Raw genomic sequence first — 18,782 nt, 5'->3', positions numbered from 1 at the left:
CAAAAAAAGAAAAGAGAAAACAAAAAAAAAAAAAAAAAAAAAAAAAAAAAAAAAAATGGTGCTGGGAGAACCGGATATCCACATGCAAAAAAAAACCAAAGTTGGACCCTTACCTTACACCACACACAAAAATAAACCTAAAATGAATCACAGATCTAATTTAAAAGCTAAAACTATAAAATACATTTACCAAAAAACAAAAAAACCCAATAAGAGCCTTGGATTTAACAAGAGTTTCTTAAATATGACACCAAAACCACACAGCATAAAAAGAAAAGACTAGACCAATACAGTTCATCAAAATTAAAAACTTTTTTGGATAAAGTGGTACCATCAAGAGTGAAAAGACAACCCACAGAAAGGAGTAATATTTGCAAATCATATCTCAGAGCAGGGCTTAGTACCCAGGATACATAAAGAAAAGGCTCCCACAACTCAGCATCAAAAAGACAACCCATTTAAAAAACACACAAAAACCTGAACAAACAATTCCCTAAGATATACAGACAGTCAATAAACACATGAGAGGATACTCAGTATCATTAATCATCAAGAAAATGCACAATAAAAACACAGTAAGATGCTGTGGAAAAAAACAAGTGTTGGCAAGGATGTAGACAAACTGGAATTCTTGTACATGGCTAGCAAGAACGTAAAACGGTGCAGCCACTGGGGAAAACAGTGCGGCAGCTCTTCAAAGTTTATTAGAGTTACCATATGATCCAGCAATTCCACCCCTAGGAATATACCCAAAAGAATTAAAAACGAGGACTTAAACAGATACTTGTAAGTCAATGTTCATAGCGGTTTTCACAATAGCAAAAAGTAGAAATAATCAACAGATTATTCTTTTATCATCAAACAATGGAATATCATTCAGCCATAAAAAGGAACAAAGTTCTGAAACATGCTACAAAATGGACTGAACCTTGAAAACATCTTAAATTAGTCAGACATAAAAGGAAGAACAAATATGATTACACTCATGTGAAATATCTAGAATATTAGCATCCATACAGACAGTAAGTAGAACAGAGGTCACCAGGGGCCAGGAGAAAAGGAGTATGGGGAAGAATTACCTAATGGGTACAGAATTTCCTCTTGGGATGCTGAAACAGCTTCACAAATAGATGGTGATGATGGGTATGTGACATCTGGAATGTATATAATGCCACTGAATTATACACACTTATTAAATATTAAATATTTAATATAGTTAAGCTGGTATATTTTACATTATATATATATGTATTTTACCACAAGTCTTAAAAAATAAAGGAGCAAAGATCTTAATTGCACACACAAACTATACACACAAAATAGCACAATGCATCTTCTGCTTTTAGCAAGTGGCATCAAACCAATCACTTAACATGCTGTTTTCTAATCAGAAATGCTATTTTCCAAAAACTAATAAAGAACTTCTGTTTCATAATAAACTTAACCCTGAAATTATATTTGATGTTCCTAATATAGAAAAGTAGAGCCTTACCATATATTTAGAGGTAACATGTTAATCATGAAACGATAATGTTTTATCACCATGCAGGATAGCTGTAAGAAAACCAACTTTTTTAAAAAAATGTTTTTTATTTGAGAGAGAGAGGGAGAGCGTGTGCACACATGTACACGAGAGCAGGGAGGGACAGAGAGACAGAATTCCAAGCAGGCTCCATGCTGTGAGCACAGAGCCCTACACAGAGCTCTTAAGATCTTGACCTGAGCAGAAATCAAGAGTTGGACCCTTAACCGACTGAGCCACCCAGGTGCCCCTAGGAAACCAGCTTTTTTGTGGATAGGTTCTAATTTTAGAGATAAACAATATTACTAATCCAAAACACAAAGACACAAAAACGACAAGAAATGTAAAATACAAGCAAAAGGTAATGTTTAGTTTAAGACAAGTTCACAAGAAATGGCCAGAGGAAAACCAGTGAATACAGGCCAATGCAGCAACACTCCCCTGTGACTAGGCCCGTCTTCTTTATCCACTTCTTGTCAGCAAATATTCTGTCTTGCCATGATCACTACCACTGCTTTTCTCAGTGGAAAAAAAAAAAAAAGGAAACCAAATGTGGGCTATACTTACGCAAAAGATTAATAATCATTAAGAATTCACTGGTCTTCCTTCCTGTCAGAGTATTTTCAAAAGAATACTGATATTCTCAGTGTATGGTTACCAGCAACTGGCTGGTCAGCTTCTATTTAAAGGAAAAAAGCCATTCTAAAATTCTAACGTAGTTCAACTGGGTTTCCATGCATTGAGAATGTTGTTCCAAAGGGAATACAGACTTATAAAATGAAAAGGAGAAATCCCACAGCCCTTGTGATGTCTAGTCATTGTTTCAAACAATCATAGACTCTGATAAACTGAAAATTAATATACTGAATTAATAAAACAATTTCCATGGAGGCTATCAAGTGAAGGCAATATAATTCCAGTTTAAAATAACTGTAATACAAGGAAAATTCCATTAAGCAAATTAGAATCTTTGAGTGTTTTCCATGTTATGTTCAGATGTTGGCTAGGAAACGTCTATAAATTGCCTTAGGCTCACTGATAAAAGATACTTGCGGCTCCTCCTCCAATAACTATATGTACACAGTAAACAGTGTTTATTATGACCTGAACTAAGAGAGATAATTTTTAATGTGTTCATCAACCAGACTTTTTTGAGTTATTTTCACTGATGCATGCCACATTACTTTCTAACCTATTATCTTTCTCACCTTTTTCTATGTACTTCAGATACGTGGAGCTGGTGAAGTTACAGAAGCCTGAAAGAGGTCAGATCTGATGCCAAGATCATTGAAAAGAGGCCAGGGTGCCTGGGGGGCCAGTTGGCCAAAGCCCGTTAGGCTAGTCCAATCTTCCCTCCTTACAAAGATAATTTGCAATAAGTGAAAACCCTGAAATCTAGATCATTTGGCATAGAAGCTTTAGTTGATACTTACTGAAGCTAGATGATAGGTATGTAAGTGTTAGTTTTATGGATGTTTGAAATTTTCTGTAATAAAAAGTTAAAATAATTAAATTGGCATATTCTACATATGAAATAGACTACTATGGTTAAGGCTTTAAGATGGAAAATTGTGGGTTAGTGATAGAGTGCAGAGAATTATCCCTATTTTTCTGGTATGGACAACCACCTCATTCCTTCACTGTTACCTACAGCAAATTCATGTTCAAATTCATTATGTTTCCTAACTATAACTCAAAATGCCAGCCTACAGAAGTCATTATGTATTTGACTAAATTTTTTTTTAAATTCCTGAATGGCAAAAAGCACCATAAAAGCAAAGTTAAAAGGCAAATGAGAACATTGGGAGAAAATACCTGCAAATATATATTATGTACTACAAATAAAGAATGTTCCTAATATACAAAGACTTTAAGAACTTTAGGCAAAAAAAGGCCAAAAATCCTGGAGAAAAATGGAAAAAAGACATGTATAGATATCTATACCTATATATAGGAGTTTTATATATCTGAAAGATACAAACTTAACACACAAGAAATATGCACATTAAAACTTCGTTAAGACATTAAGATACTATTTCTTCACCCTTCAGACTGACAGAAATTAGAAGCTTTTACAATACGTTCACTTTGTAAAGCTGTGGAAAAGTAGGCGGTCTCATATACAGCTGGTGGGAACGCAAAGCAGTACAAGTGCAGTGGAAGGGCCGGTAACACGTAGCGAAACCACGTGTCCATTTACCCACTGAGCGAGAGATCCCACTCCAGTATTCACCCTGAAGATCCACCTCCAAGAGTGAAAAAGGCATGCACAAGGTTATTCGTGGCCGAACTCTAAAAGTGCAAAACTACTGGACAGCCAAACACAGAAGACAGGGCATGCACACTTGCATACATGCATGCAGAAGAATGAGGAGGCTCTCTGTGAACTGATGCAGAATGATTTTAAGGGGATACATTTTCCTGTGAAAACAGCTAAGTGCCAAAGTAGTTAAACAGACAGCATGCATGCTTGGGTTAGAAAAAAAAGGAAATAAAAAATACATGTATCTGCTTATTGTTACAAAAAAAAAAAAGGATAAACAAGAAACCAATGAAGTTAGTTATATACAAGAGCAGAATGTTGTTTTGGGGCTGCTGTTGTTTTTTTTTTTTTTAATGTTTGTTTATTTTTGAGAGAGAGACAGAGCATGGGCAGGGGAGGGGCAGAGAGGCAGACACAGAATCTGAAGCAGGCTCCAGGCTCTGAACGGTTGCACAGATCCCATGTGGGGATCGAACTCATGAACCGTGAGATCATGACCTGAGCCAAGTCGGATGCTTAACTGACTGAGCCACGTAGGTGCTCCTGGGGGTTGTGTTTATGGTGGTATAGGTGAAGCAATTCTGAAATTATTTTAGATGATACTCATTTAGGGCAAATGAGTAAAAATGCTGATATTATTAAGCGGATGTGTTCTCACTATAGAGAAAGGAAAAATAGTAATCCGTGTGAATTAATACTTCTAAAATATATACCCATGTCCAAACATATCCATGTTACATGAGCACATGCATGCAAATGTGTATACACATATGTTTATACATATAAAGATACATATATTTTCTAGCTTTGTCCCCTAATAAAGGGCCCAGAAGCAAAGATATCCAGCAGCAATATACATGACTCTTACTATAATTTCCCAACCCCCACTCAAAGGGACCAGGGCTCCTAGGAGAAATGACTCATTCTAGGGGCAGAGAAGATACAAGAGGAGTCTCACTAATGATGAAAATAATGAAGTACTTGAAAAATAAAAAATGTAAAAGGATACAGGAGCCAGCATGGAGAAAGAGGATGCTACTGGTGAGATCTGGGACAATTTGAGAACCAAAATATTTAAGAACAATAATGAACTTTTAATCACTGGGAAACAAACAGGAATCCAGAAGTTCAATAATTAAAACAATATACATATGTTATAAAAAGGGCTCTTATTTAAATAGAATGCTGAGTAATCACTGGTAAAAGTAGAGAAGTACTGGAGTTGGAAATAATCATCATGTAACCACCACACCCATTAACAAGTGGTTGAAGCAAGTTATTTCAGACCCTACGCAAAGGGGATACAATTTTGATGAAGAATAGGATATTTTAATTGTCTTAAAGTATCTCCTCACAGACTGCTTATTAACTGTAAGAGAGTATAGTAACTATATAGTGAAGAAATTAGACAATGAAGCAGGTGGTCAAAATGTGTATCAAAATGAGGAGCAGATGGACACTGTATAAACCTCCATATGATATGCTAAGAAAGACACATCCCTTATGTAGTATTTCATCAGGAATGCATAACCTGAATCTTATTGAAAGGAAACATCAGATAATCTGAAGATAAGGCACACACTGTTAAAAAGAAAAAAAAAGGGGGGGGGGAAATGCCAATGTAATAAAGAAAAGTTGAAGACCTATTACAGATTAAGAGATACTCAAGACAGGACATCTAAATGTAATATGGGATCACAGACTAAATTCTGTATGGGAGGGGAAGAAGTCTGCTTATTACAAAACACATTAATTTAATCAACTGAAAAAATTGGAAAAATGGTAGATTAGATAAAAGTAATACAGTGATGTTACTACTCGAGTTTTTAAGACTGCTCTATACAAGATTATCTTTATCCTTGGGAAACCCACACTGGGGTATTTAGGACTAAAGGGTTATGATATGCTCAATGCAACTTCCAAAATGACTCAATGAGAATACATACATGACTGTATGTTTATACATATATACACAGAAACATTCATTCACGAAGTGAATAACAAAGAATTTGGGACAAAAGGTTAACAGGTAAATCTGAACAGAGGGCACATGGATGGTCTTCATATTATTATTTTGGTCTTTTTGTTATTTTGGCAACTTTTCTGCAAGTTTGAGTTCTTAAAATTACGTTCAAAAACGTAACACATTATTTTTCTCCCTAATTTATATTTTTTCTTCTATAATTTCTACACAGCTGAACAGGAACAGAATTAACCAGTCATCCAGGTAGAAACTTGGCAGTTAACCTAGATCACCAAATGGTTTCAGTTCACTTCCTTCCTTTCCTTCAACTCCCACACTCAAAGGAAGCATATCATAAGACAGTATCTTTTAGATTTGTCCTTTTTTCTCTAATAATGAATAGGTTATTTAGCATCTCTCATCTGATTTACTGCTACAGTCTACTAATGATCCCTCCTTCCATCAGTCCTCACTCTAAACCACTCTCCACGCTGCTAGAGTGCCCATACCCAAATCAAATCTGATCATGTCACACTGTAGTTCTCAACTGGTCCTGAATATGGGTAAGAAACAACATACTAGATCAAGTTAAAAATCCCAACACTGATAAAATGTATTACTTTGGACCCTGAGAAGCAAATAAGCAAAAATTACTGCCCAGAGGCCTAAAAGCTAGTATAATGAAATTGTAAACGTAGTCATGAAAAAACTGCAGGGCCTTGTTGGACCCAATCGTAAAGAAACTGCTATGAAGCATATCTTTAGTGCTCTTAGACAAATAACACAGGATAGGACCTCTGGAAACAGAGGTCATTAAAGGTAAGGAATCAAAGAAAAAGGTAAGAAACAGAAGGAGGGGAAATTAAAAGTAGGGGAAGAATAATTAGAGAAGGTAATGGAAAGAAAGAAAAAGGGTGAAAAAGTCTATTCTCTAAGATTTCACAGTAAAACAGATTTCTCTCACAATAAAATGTCAACATTTTGAGAATTAACTAGCCCTCTCTCAATTTTTCCTAGTTGGAAAGGAAACTGAACATAACCACAGTTATCTATTCTTTGTGAACATCTGACATTTTAACAGACATTACTTGAGAGCAGTATTATTAATCAAAGTATATCCTATGAGTACTGAAAATATTTATAAGCAAACACAGAATCACGTTTCTGCCACTTTCATTTTGTACATTCTTTAATTTTTCAGTTCAAGGCATCAACATGTAACTACATATTATATAAAACTGCATTCATATTTTATACACGTATATGGCATACAAAAGTTATAAAACTGAAACTCTTTCTCATTTATAGTATCTATACAATTATTTCAATAGCAAAGGTATAAAAATCATGACTCCAAATTTTCCCCCTGGAAATTTGCAAGAAGCAGTACAATATATTAATATGCTCCTTTACTTCCAGAGAAACCTCATAACATACGAAAGGTCTAATGCACACAACCTCCTTTGTTTTTTCAATAGCAGCTAAGCGGACCTGTGGTCACTGTGCCTCCCTACAGTCAGTGCAGAAAATTCAGAGTTCTTCATTCATTCAACCACTCAGCCAATACACAATGAGCATCTAAACCTCTAGGTAATGGGTACTATGATTCCCCAACCCTCTCCTCTCTTTATCAAGTAAATCGCCTGCTACTCTTCCTCAGTGTTACATGCATTCCCTTTATTCTCTTTCTTTTCTTGTTCTTTTCCCAACTTCTGCTCCATTAACCTGAAAGAACCTTCCTTATTCTCATTTGTTACCCTCAAATAACTACTTCCAGTCACTCTTCAATTCCCCTATAAATTTTGTCATACATATCTCATGTGGCTTCCTGCTCTATGACAGGAATTATTTTTCAACTTCACTAGACAGCCACCAGAAAGGAATAAATGCAGAATGTGGATTGGACTCTCTTCAAAAGGTCACTATCATTAAAAGAGAGAAAAAGACAGAAACAGAGAGAGAGAGAGAGAGAGAGAGGAGAAAGTAATCCAGATTTTTAAAGAATAGAGCGATAAGCAAGGGTAATACGTGGACCTTAACTAGATTGTTGTTTGAAAAAAGCTATAAAAGAAATCTTGGGGATAACTGGAGAATTTGGATATGGACTAGATTTAACATGACAGTACTAAATTATTGTTATTTTGTTACCCATGATAAGAATATAATGGTCATGTAGAGGAATTCCTTACTTCTAGGAGGCACATGCTGAAGTATTTACAAGTGAAGTATTATGATCACTGAAATTACTTTCAAATGGTTCACCAATGCCACCCCTCCACCCTGAAATGTATGTAAACACACCGACAATGTATGTGGCAAAACACTGGCAATTATTGAGTCAAGGTTGGAAATATCTTGGATGTACACTGTATTTTTCATTAAACTTTTCTGTATGTTTAAAATTTTCAAAATGCAAACTCTGGTCTAAAAGGAGAGGGATAAAACCACTGAGCAATCTCCACGTGTTTCTAGATTTCTTTTATTTTTGTAAGAGCGGAAATAAATTTCCTGGGGTGCCTGAGTGGCTCAGTCAGTTAAGCATCTGACTTCAGCTCAGGTCATGATCTCACAATTTGAGCCCCACGTCGGGCTCTGTGCTGACAGCTCAGAGCCTGGAGCCTGCTTCAGATTCTTGTCTCCCACCCTCTCTCTCTGTTCCACCCCCACTCATGCAATGTCTCTCTCTCTCTCAAAAATAAATAAAAACATTAAAAAAAAAAGAAATTTCCCATTGGTCCACAAAATGCTAACTGATAAATATTAGAATGGGTAACCTCTCTAGCCAGATTGTAAAGATACACAAAAACTATGACCTTTTCGTTTTCCCATATAAACAAATGTATTCTAGAGCACCAGTACTTTAAACTTTTTTCCATGTTACCAAAGGTGAAAATCTGTGATTGTACTGCACAACTCTTCACTTAAACCATGTAGTTTATAGTGTCCACCAGAACATCTTGTATCAATCAAAACGACACTGAGATACCACCTCACACCAGTCAGAGTGGCTAAAATGAGCAAATCAAAGAACGCGAGACGCTGGCGAGGATGTGGAGAAACGGGCACCCTCCTACACTGTTGGTGGGAATGTAAACTGGTACAGCCCCTCTGGAAAACAGTGTGGAGGTTCCTCAGGAAATTAACAATAGAACTCCCCTATGACCCAGCACTAGCACTGCTAGGAATTTACCCAAGGGATACAGAAATGCTGATGCACAGGAGCACATGTACCCCAATGTTCATAGCAGCACTCTCCACAATAGCCAAAACATGGAAAGAGCCTAAGTGTCCATCAGCGGATGAATGGATCAAGATGTGGTTTATCTATACCATAGAATACTACATGGCAATGAAAAACCATGAAATCTGGCCATGTGTAGCAACATGGATGGACCTTGAGGGTGTTATGCTGAGCGAAATAAGTCAGGCAGAGGAGGACAGATACCATATGTTTGCACGTATAGGAGGATTAGGAGGAACTTAACTGAGGAGCATGGGGGAGAATAAGGGGGGAAATGGTGGGGGAGAGGGAGAGGCAAACCATGAGAGACTCTTGAATGCTGAGAAACAAACTGAGGACTGATGGATGTGGGGGGGGGGAGATGGGCATGGAGGAGGGCACTTGTGGGGATGAGCACTGGGTGTTATATGGAAACCAACTTGACAATAAACTATTTGTAAAAAATAAATTAATTAATTAAAAAAAGAACATCTTGTATCAAGGTAAACAAAAGGTCATGGAACAAAGGAAATTTTCATAATTGTGAATTATTTGTATGTAACTTACACAATCTCACAGATGTTCTTCTCCTTTCTGCTAATTCTGTGATAGATAGCTCTTTATTCTGAAAAGATTCTACCACTATCAGAGACTCTGCTCTTTGGCAAATCATGCATAAAGGAAGTGCAGTGAACCTAAAGTTAAAAAAACAAAAAATTACGGCTTACACCACATTTTTCACTGGAATACACATCACAGAGGGCACTGTTTAAATACTTTTAGGACCTGGGGCATCTGGCTGACTCAGTTGGAAGAGTGTGTGACTCTTGGTCTCACGGTTGTGAGTTTGAGTCCCACACTGGGTGTAGAGATTACTTAAATAAAACTTTAAAAAATATTTTTAGGACATATGATTCTTCAAACTACAGTTACCATGTAAGATAGGACTAAAATATTTTATTTATTGAATTTACAGACCGTTTTCCACCATTAAATTAGACCAGGGGCACATAAGTGGCTTAGTTAAGCATCCAATTTTCTATTTTGGCTCAGGTTATGGTCTCACAGTTGTGAGACTGAGCCCTGTTGGGCTCTGTGCTGGATATGGAGCATGCTTGAGAATTGAGATTTATTCTCTCTCCCTCTCTTTTCCTCTCTCCCCCTCTGCCTCTCTCCTACTTGTGCTCTCTCAAAAAACAAAACCACCTTAGACTTCAACTATATCCCCAATCCAGATTCATAAACTATGAGCTATGGAAAATAAGACTGCCACAAAATCCCAATGCCCATAAAGATCAGAAAAAACAAAGAGCTAATTCAAATCAATAAACTTAAAACATATTAAAACTTCAAATCTCAAAAATTTTCTCATGGATTTTCTTTCTTAACAAGTTAGAGTTTAGAATGTGATAACCAAGATAATTAGCTATTGGGGGCCAACAGCTAGCTGAACCTAACACCCACAACTGACCACTGAGTGCTAATTAGGAAAGTAAAGAATGGGGTGCCTGGGTGGCTCAGTTAGTTAAGCAACTGACTTCGGTTCAGGTCATGATCTCACAGTTTATGGGTTCAAGCTATTAGCCCACAGCCTGGAGCCTGCTTCGGATTTTATGTCCCCCTCTCTCTCTCTGCCTCTCCCCTGCTCCTGCTCTGTCTCTCTTTGTCTCTCAAAAAAATGAATAAACATTAAAAAAAATTTTTTTTTTAAAAAGCAAAGAAAACCCTGGTTTTCTCTCATTTGGCAGAGAGAAACAAAACAAGAATACAAGCAACTCCAGAAAAAGAAATGGGGAACAAGCAACAAAAATATTCAGTTCTGTCCTTCTTGTGCTTGAGTTGTATAGTACTTGGTACCAGGGTAATTATTCTCAAAATTGCTTTCTAAAAACTACAAAACAAAACAAAATAAGGTTATGGACATCTATGTGGGTACAGAACTTCCATAGGAAATGAATTAAAATAGCAAAGTAAATTTCAAGAATATGACTGGGATATAGCAAAGCCTGAGATTTCAATTACTCACAAATCAATAGATGCTTCCTGAAAATAGAATACTAATCTTACACAGGGTCACCTGAGAAGACAGAATAAATCATTCTACTCCAAACATTTTTTACTGGTATATATTTTCTTACTTTCTCAGCAATATAATTAAATACTTGAAGCTCATGTTTAATATAATGAACATTCAAAGGCTATTGTCTTCAAATATAAATTCAGATATAGGAAGAATGTTTCACATTCTTTTACAGAAAAGAAACAAGTGATGTCATTCCTCATGTATAAGAGAAGCAGGACAGCAGAGCAGGTCCTGAGCCCTGGAGACAGAGTCCTAGGTTTGAATCATGGCTCTGCCATTACCTAGTCCTGTGACTGTGGGAAGTACTTCTCATGCCTGTTTCTAACAGCATAAAAATTAGTATAATAATAGAATTAATCTCACAGGACTGTGGTGAAGAATAAATGATGTATATATGAAAAATCTAGAAAATAGTAAATGTACATTGCTATTAATATTATTATCTATTATCATTAACTATTAGTCAATGCGAGGGGTAGATTTCATCTACCCATGATATTATAAAAGTGAATTCCTTGAACAGGAATTCCTTAGCAGGCATAGGAAATGAAAAACAAACACAAAACTGATCAGACAACCATGGGAGATAGGGTGCCTGGGTGGCTCAATCATTTAAGCATCTGACTCCTGATTTCAGCTCAGGTCATAATCTCACAATCGTGAGATGGAGCCCCGCTCAGTGCTGGGTGTGGAACCTGCTCGAGATTCTCTCTCCCGCTTCTTCTGTCCTCCCCCCACTTGTGTTTGTGCATGCTTCTTTCTCAAAACAAATAAAAATAAAAATAATATAGATGTTATAGATATATTATAGGTATACAACATATATTTTAAAAATACAAATAACAGGCAGATAAAGCTATGGCCACATAAAAAAAAACTTAATATTTACACATAAAAAAAACTTAATATTTATCACAGCCTCTGCATCAGTAAACTAAGAGGTCTTTTTTCATGGGGAACAGCTTGCCTTCTCCTAAGATTTGGTAAAAGCTTTCTCCTTCAATAACTTCTGACCTTAAAGGGAAGTCCTTACTCCTGAATAACCACTTAGATACAGCAAAGCATCAGGATAATCTACTGATGTTGGAAGAAGGTAAAAATATTTAAGAAGAATTTTTTTTTTACTTTAAGAGATTTTTAAAAATGAACCAAATCTTACCCTCTGATCCCCAAATGTTTCAGTTTTGAACCATGACTGGTTCTGAGATAACTTCAAAAATTCATCCCTATGGGGCTTTTTGAAACATTTTTTTTGGACTAGGCAATTACATAGTTAAGAAAGAGCTAGAGATACTGTAAGGACGAAAACAAGTCTTGCATCATGAGCACATGACAATGTGATTTGCTTCCTACAAAACATGCAGTAAGACCAAATACAAAAGATCCAAACTGAAAGGTCAAAAATTATGGGGACAGATACTAAGAAGGGAAGGAGTTAAAATGGAAGGGAGAGAAGACAGACCATTATAAATTATTTCAGCTCTCTAGAGGGGTAAAAAAGAACCAAGTACCCAAATTTTTATTTTAAAAATCCAAAATAACTTAAAAGAAAAAAAAATGAATGTGTCCTTTCTTCCCTATATGTTTTAGAATCCTTCTTTAACTCACATTCTACTTCAGCATATAGACATATTCACAACTATCCTCATTCCATCAAAAAAATACTGGATCTTTACTTTCCAAAGATAATTCTAGGCTAGGCTTTTTGAGGTTCCTCCCCCACCACACACAAAGAAAATAATAAAACAGCTTGAGAGATTGTACTTCAGATTTCCTCCCATTTCCTCTTCTTTTTCTAGATCATTTATTGTATAACACTTCCAAATTACAAACTCCTAAGGAGAGCAGAGGCCTTCTTCTTTTTCATTTGAATAAAACACACAGAAAAATGTGCTCAGGCAATGTAAAGCTGACACCAAATTAGGAGCAAAATGTATGTGAACAGGAGACTTCCTCTTAATTCCACATTTCCCTCAACTTAGGCATAGATCCTTCTACACACAGGAGTTTAGCTTGTGGGGTGGGTGGAGGAGGGGCAGAGGGAGGGGGAAATAGAGGATCCAAAGCACACTTTGCACTGACAGCAGACAGCCTGACGCAGGGCTTGAACTCATGAACCGTGAGATCATGACCTGAGCTGAAGTTGGATGCTTAACCAACTGAGCCACCCAGGTGCCCTGGAGTTTAGCTTTTTTAGGGTTTAGCTTTCTTAGGATGCTCCTAAGAGGCCACAGTCAACTCACAACGAGATCAATACACCTAATGGTGCCTTATTAGCAGAGATCTTCATAAAACAGGGGCACAGGACAATCCTACCACAGGTAAGATGACCAACATGACATGTCCTCTGTAAGACTGTAAAGGGAATGGACAGCCCTTCTCCCACTCCTTTCCCCCAGGTCAAAACAGAACAAAAAGGGGGCAGGGGGGTGGCGGCTAGCGGTAAAAGTTTAAAAAGAAAACGAAAAGTTGACATCCTTGTACATCCTTGTTACAGATACATTACACCACATACATATGTACTTGGTGACTACAAAAAAGCTCTTGAGACCTACAGCAAAAACAGCACACTTATTTCTCCAACCCCTCCTTCCCGTTCTTAGCCAATAATTTAAGCAATGGCTCTAAACTGATATCCTTTTATGCAAACTCTATTCTGCCTTTCAAAAAAAAGCCAATATGCTAATGAGCTGTGTAATCAACTAAACAAGAAGGGTTATACATTATCATTAGCAGAACGCTGTTTTGTTTATATTCTAATCTTCAAAAATTCAGAGGCAAAAATGACTTAAGGCCACTGCTTGAAACGATGAATGGAAGCTAACATAAATTTAGGTTTTACTTACGATGTGCCAGTGCAGTGTTAAAGACTTTGCAAGCATTATCTTGTTTAACCCTTTTATTACTTTTATTAAATACTATTAATGCACTCAGTTTATAGATGGGAAATAAGAAGAGAAATTAAGAAACCTGTACTAGGACAAAGAGCTGTAAGCAATGAAATCATAACTGAAACCTGGAAATATGACTAAATTTGGTACCTTAACCAAAACATGTACTACACTGCAGTTCTCACTCATATCTACTTTTAAATCTTTATACAATATTTTTAACCACACTATCAATGAACATCAATACATAATTTGTCCTCAAAACAAGAGCCAAATAAAGGATACTTGGGGTCAAAAACAACTCAAAGATGGAAATCATAGAAACCTCTAGCTCTAGTCAATAAACCAAAAGTCTAAGGGGAAAAAAGGTAACCCAAAAGGGGATATAAAGTGTGATAGAAATTATTTCTATTTTGGGGCTCCTGGGTGGCTTAGTCGGTTAAGCGTCCGACTTTCGCTTGGGTCATGATCTCGCGGTTCCTGGATTCGAGCCCCGCGTCGGGCTCTATGCTGACTGCCAGCTCAGAGCCTGGAGCCTGTTTCGGTCTGTGACTCCCTCTCTCTCTGACCCTCCCCTGCTCACGCTGTCTCTCTCTCTCTCTCTCTCTCTCCTAGAAATAAATACAAAACATTAAAAATAAAATAAAATAAAATGACACAATTGCTTACTATTTACAAAAAAAAAAAAAAAGAAATTATTTCTATTTCTGCGGTGCCTGGGTGGCTCATGTGGTTAAACATCCAACTCTTGATTTCAGCTCAGGTCATGATCTCATAGCTAGTGAGATGGAGTCCCACATTTGTTCTGTCACTGCAGAGTCAGCCGAAATCATCTTTCTCCCTCTCCCTCCGCCCCTCTTCAACTTTTGCCTGAATACACTCTTTTTCAAAATAAACAAACTTAAAAAATTTATATAAAAATGATTTCTAAGTCCCAAACTTTAGATATTTCTTGAAATAAAGGATAACGGAATTAAGTCCCAATGGTCTAATGTGTAAAGCTATTTTAATTTTCATCTTGCATTTTTTTCTAATTATAAAAAAAATGAAAATCGGTAATTAAAGTTTCATGTTAAATATATATCTGAATTTTTCAAACTGTATGGAGTTCCATTCCTTGAGCTTTTTAAACTCTCTCACTATANTGATATTTGGGACTCTCCACCTTGTGTACTCTGGCTTGTGTCTTGAGGTAGCCGTTAGAAGGCTTGCTCAGTGGATTCTGCGTCCTTTTTCTCCCAATTTCTCAGGTTTTGTAAGGTTTCCAATGGCTTCCGATCTTTTCTGTGTGATGGATGGGTGCGAGTGCAAGTACGGAGCTCCTTACCTCTCTGCCATCCTGCCCCTCCCCCCAAGTGTCTGACTCTTGATTTTGGCTGAGGTCATGATCTCATGGTTCATGTAGCCATGTATGAGAGAACTAATACATATACTTAATTCAAATAAACATTTTTATTAATTTTTGAGAGACAGAGTGAGAGCAGAGAAGGGGCAGAGAGACAGAGAGACACAAAATCGATAGCAGGCTCCAGGCTCTGAGCTGTCAGCACGGAGCCCGACACGAGGCTTGAACCCATAAACCATGAGATCATTACTGAGCTGAAGTCGGAGGCTTGCCTATCCGACTGAGCCACCCAGGCACCCCTCAAAAAAACTTTTATTAGTAGTCCCAAAATTAACCTTAATGGAGTGCTCAAGTAGACGGCCAAAGCTACCAAGTCTTAATTTTGGAAAAAAAAAAAAATGACATTTGTGGTATCAGAAATATCTTAGGCCACAGATTTTAAGTTAGCTGGAACTCCAGCAATCCTATAATTTAATCCACTCATTTCAAAAAGTGATGCTGATGTGCCAAGAGCTTTTTTGAACACTTTACAGTAAGTATTAAGGTTTTCTGCACAAAAACCCTGTGAGGTATCACTATCATCAATTCCATTTTTAAGATGAAGAAGATTGATATCTTGAAGTTTAGGTCACGTAGCTGGTAAGTGCGTGTAAACTGAGGTGCACAAAGAATAAGTGATTTAAGCAAAATCAGTTAATAGTTGAGCTGGGACTAAAACTAATGGTCCTTTCCCTTACCTTCAAGTCTTGTTTTCAGAAAGTTAAATATAAAAGCTTTCCTTCTACTTACTGTATTAAATTTTGTAACACTGCAACCTTAGAAATACATATGTGTGGGGCACCTGGGTAGCTCAGTTGGTTAAGCCTCCAACTTCAGCTCTTGGTTTCAGTTCAGGTCATGATCTCAAGAGTTTGCGAGTTCGAGCCCCGACTTGGGATTTTCTCTCTCCCTCTCTCTCTCTGACCCACCCCTGCTTGAGCGTGTACACTGGCATGCACTTTCTCTCTCTCTCAAAATAAATAAACTTAAAAAAAAGAAAAAATATATATATATGTGATTATCTATTTGCCTTCCTCTAAGTATACAAACATGGGTTACTCATTTTCTTCCTCTCCCTGAACCTTAAAACACTGCCTTTCAATCCCTAATGTTTTTCTTTCACCTATGTTATCATTTTTATATACTAGAACTCAAGTTTTCACTTCTACACAGTTTGGGAAATACAGCTTAATGTTTGATCCCAACTAAAATACAAATACTCCTAGAAAGGGTAACCCTCTATTATTAGCCATGTGTGCTGGTAACCCTCTATTATTAGCCATGTGTACTGTAGTAGGAATAAATCAAATCCTTTTATCTTTTTCAGACCACAGGCTTTGAAACAAAAATGGTGAGACAGCCATTACCAATTTTTAAAATGACCCTGCCCCAAAGCACAACCTGCTCAGAGGCGCCTGACTGAAGAATCAGAGTCTGTTCTGGGAAAGCTGGGATAGGGGACTTACACATCCATTAGCATTTCTTTGAGAGTCTGAAGTATAATATACAGAGTATAGGGAAGTGGTGAAAACCATGCCCCCCATGACAAGGAGTGGAAACATGAAGAAATCCAGCTCTCCAAAAATAGTGAGACAGATGCATAGGAGAGGCACCACACGGACAGCATGAGGGAAACCTGACTACCTTTGGGTTCTGGGTTCTTCTTGTACAGCCCAGTTCCATTCCCATGTCCTCAGATCTTCTGGTGTCTCCTGGGATATGTCCAAAAGCCTGATAACTTCCCCTTTCTGTTTAAGCTATTTGAATTGTGTCAAGTGCAATCAATAGAGAACTAATATGGTCAAAAAGGTACCCCCCTTTAAAGCTGAAGAACTACTAACCTCACGTAAAAAAAAAAAAAGTTTCAGTAACAATAAAGCAAAGTAAAATACTAAAACTAAGGCAACCAGATAGCAAAAATACTCAAGTCCCTCACAATGTAGCTCATCATTTAAACTAATCACTCAAAGAAACTAACAATACAATAGGTTAAAGAGTTCCAAAGCCTGTACTTACAACTAGATTTTTTAGGGGGAAAAAAGATAATGACGTTTTAAAAACATGATTTTATTCTATGCAGGTACCTACAAAAAAAGTAATAATGCTTTAAAGCCATATTGAAACTGAAGATAATTTATTCTAATATATCCTTTTGGGGGGGGGGTGCAGAAAATAAAAGCCACTCAGGAAAGCAGGTTTCCCTAAGCATACCCAGCCATCAGTGGGAAAGAAGGCTTGAACCCCAGCTCTTCTGAGGCAGAGTTCAGTGGGCTTGCCACAATACAATGATGCAAGAAAGACTATCATGATTCTTGCTCTTAGCTCCTTGTTCGACAGATATAAAGATCCTGAAACTGACCTGATTCTCCGTTCTGGGCTGGCATGAACCTGCGTAGAAACAATAGGAATGGCAGGCACTTTCTTCCTGAAGCAGATGTGGGGAAGTATTATACCTGTGATGTAAGAAAACAAAACAAAACAAAACAACAATTTATTTTCAGAATATGTTTTGGCATAACGAGTCATTCATTTTCTACTGATTCCCCCTTCATCTCCTTATTTATGGCCAATGATTTAACAGTGGAACACATGACAATGATTTATTTAAGACAGATAAAATCTGCTATCTAAAATCCACAATGAACATAGTCATTTAAATCTGGTCTCTATAAACCATCTACTAAGACCAGGAAAAGTTATGCAAAGAATCAATGACAACACAGTTACTTAGCGGCAGGGCCAGGTTCAGAACCTAACTCTTCCCCATTTCCAGTCCAGTGTTCATTTGTACATCACAGATCACATTATTTTTTGCTTTTATGAGCCAAAAAAGCAAAATATGCATGTTAGTTCTCTAGGTATATTTGTCAAGTATCTGAAGCTAAATGTAGTCTGTCCTAAATTAAAATCAAAAAACAGTGCTTCCCAAGCTCAAGTTACTTGGCATGCCTTATATAGGATATTCAAATGTTTGTTGTTGTTGTTTTTTAAATTTTTTTAATGTTTTATTTATTTCTAGGAGAGAGAGAGAGACAGCGTGAGTAGGGGAGGGTCAGAGAGAGAGGGAGTCACAGACTCTGAAACAGGCTCCAGGCTCTGAGCTGGCAGTCAGCACAGAGCCCGACGCAGGGCTCGAACCCACGAACCGCAAGATCATGACCTAAGCGAAAATCGGACACTTAACCAACTAAGCCACCCAGGCGCCCCTCAAATGTTTGTTTTATTTGGGGTGTCTGGCTGGCTCAGTCTATAGAGCATGAGACTCTTCATCTCAGAGATTACTTTAAAAAACAAAAGTCTGAAAAAAATGTTTTATTTACCATTCAGTATTTCAATATGAAAATAAAATACTAGAATATGAATCATGAGATCTAGGTTCTGGTGTTTCCTAACTCTGTTCTCAACAAGTTCTACGATCTGGATCAATTATTTCTTTAGTCCCAAAGTGTCTTTCTT

The 18,782-nt window shown here is 37.1% G+C and overlaps 1 protein-coding gene across 5 annotated transcripts in view; it reads right to left on the bottom strand.

Annotated features, from left to right (window-relative positions):
• Nucleotides 1-17,766, bottom strand: part of WDFY3 (WD repeat and FYVE domain containing 3) — a 229,970-nt gene extending 212,204 nt beyond the window's left edge. For all 5 annotated transcript variants that reach the window (XM_077765173.1, XM_077765175.1, XM_077765174.1 and 2 more), the window contains exon 1: nt 17,686-17,766. The gene's annotated coding sequence lies outside the window, so the exon portion shown is untranslated. The remainder of the gene's footprint in view (nt 1-17,685) is intronic.
• Nucleotides 17,767-18,782: the final 1,016 nt, after the last annotated feature.

Source organism: Crocuta crocuta, unplaced genomic scaffold, assembly GCF_008692635.1.
Source record: "Crocuta crocuta isolate KB4526 unplaced genomic scaffold, BGI_CrCroc_1.0 scaffold134, whole genome shotgun sequence".
NCBI lineage: Eukaryota > Metazoa > Chordata > Mammalia > Carnivora > Hyaenidae > Crocuta > Crocuta crocuta.
This window is presented reverse-complemented; position numbering and strand designations above follow the sequence as displayed.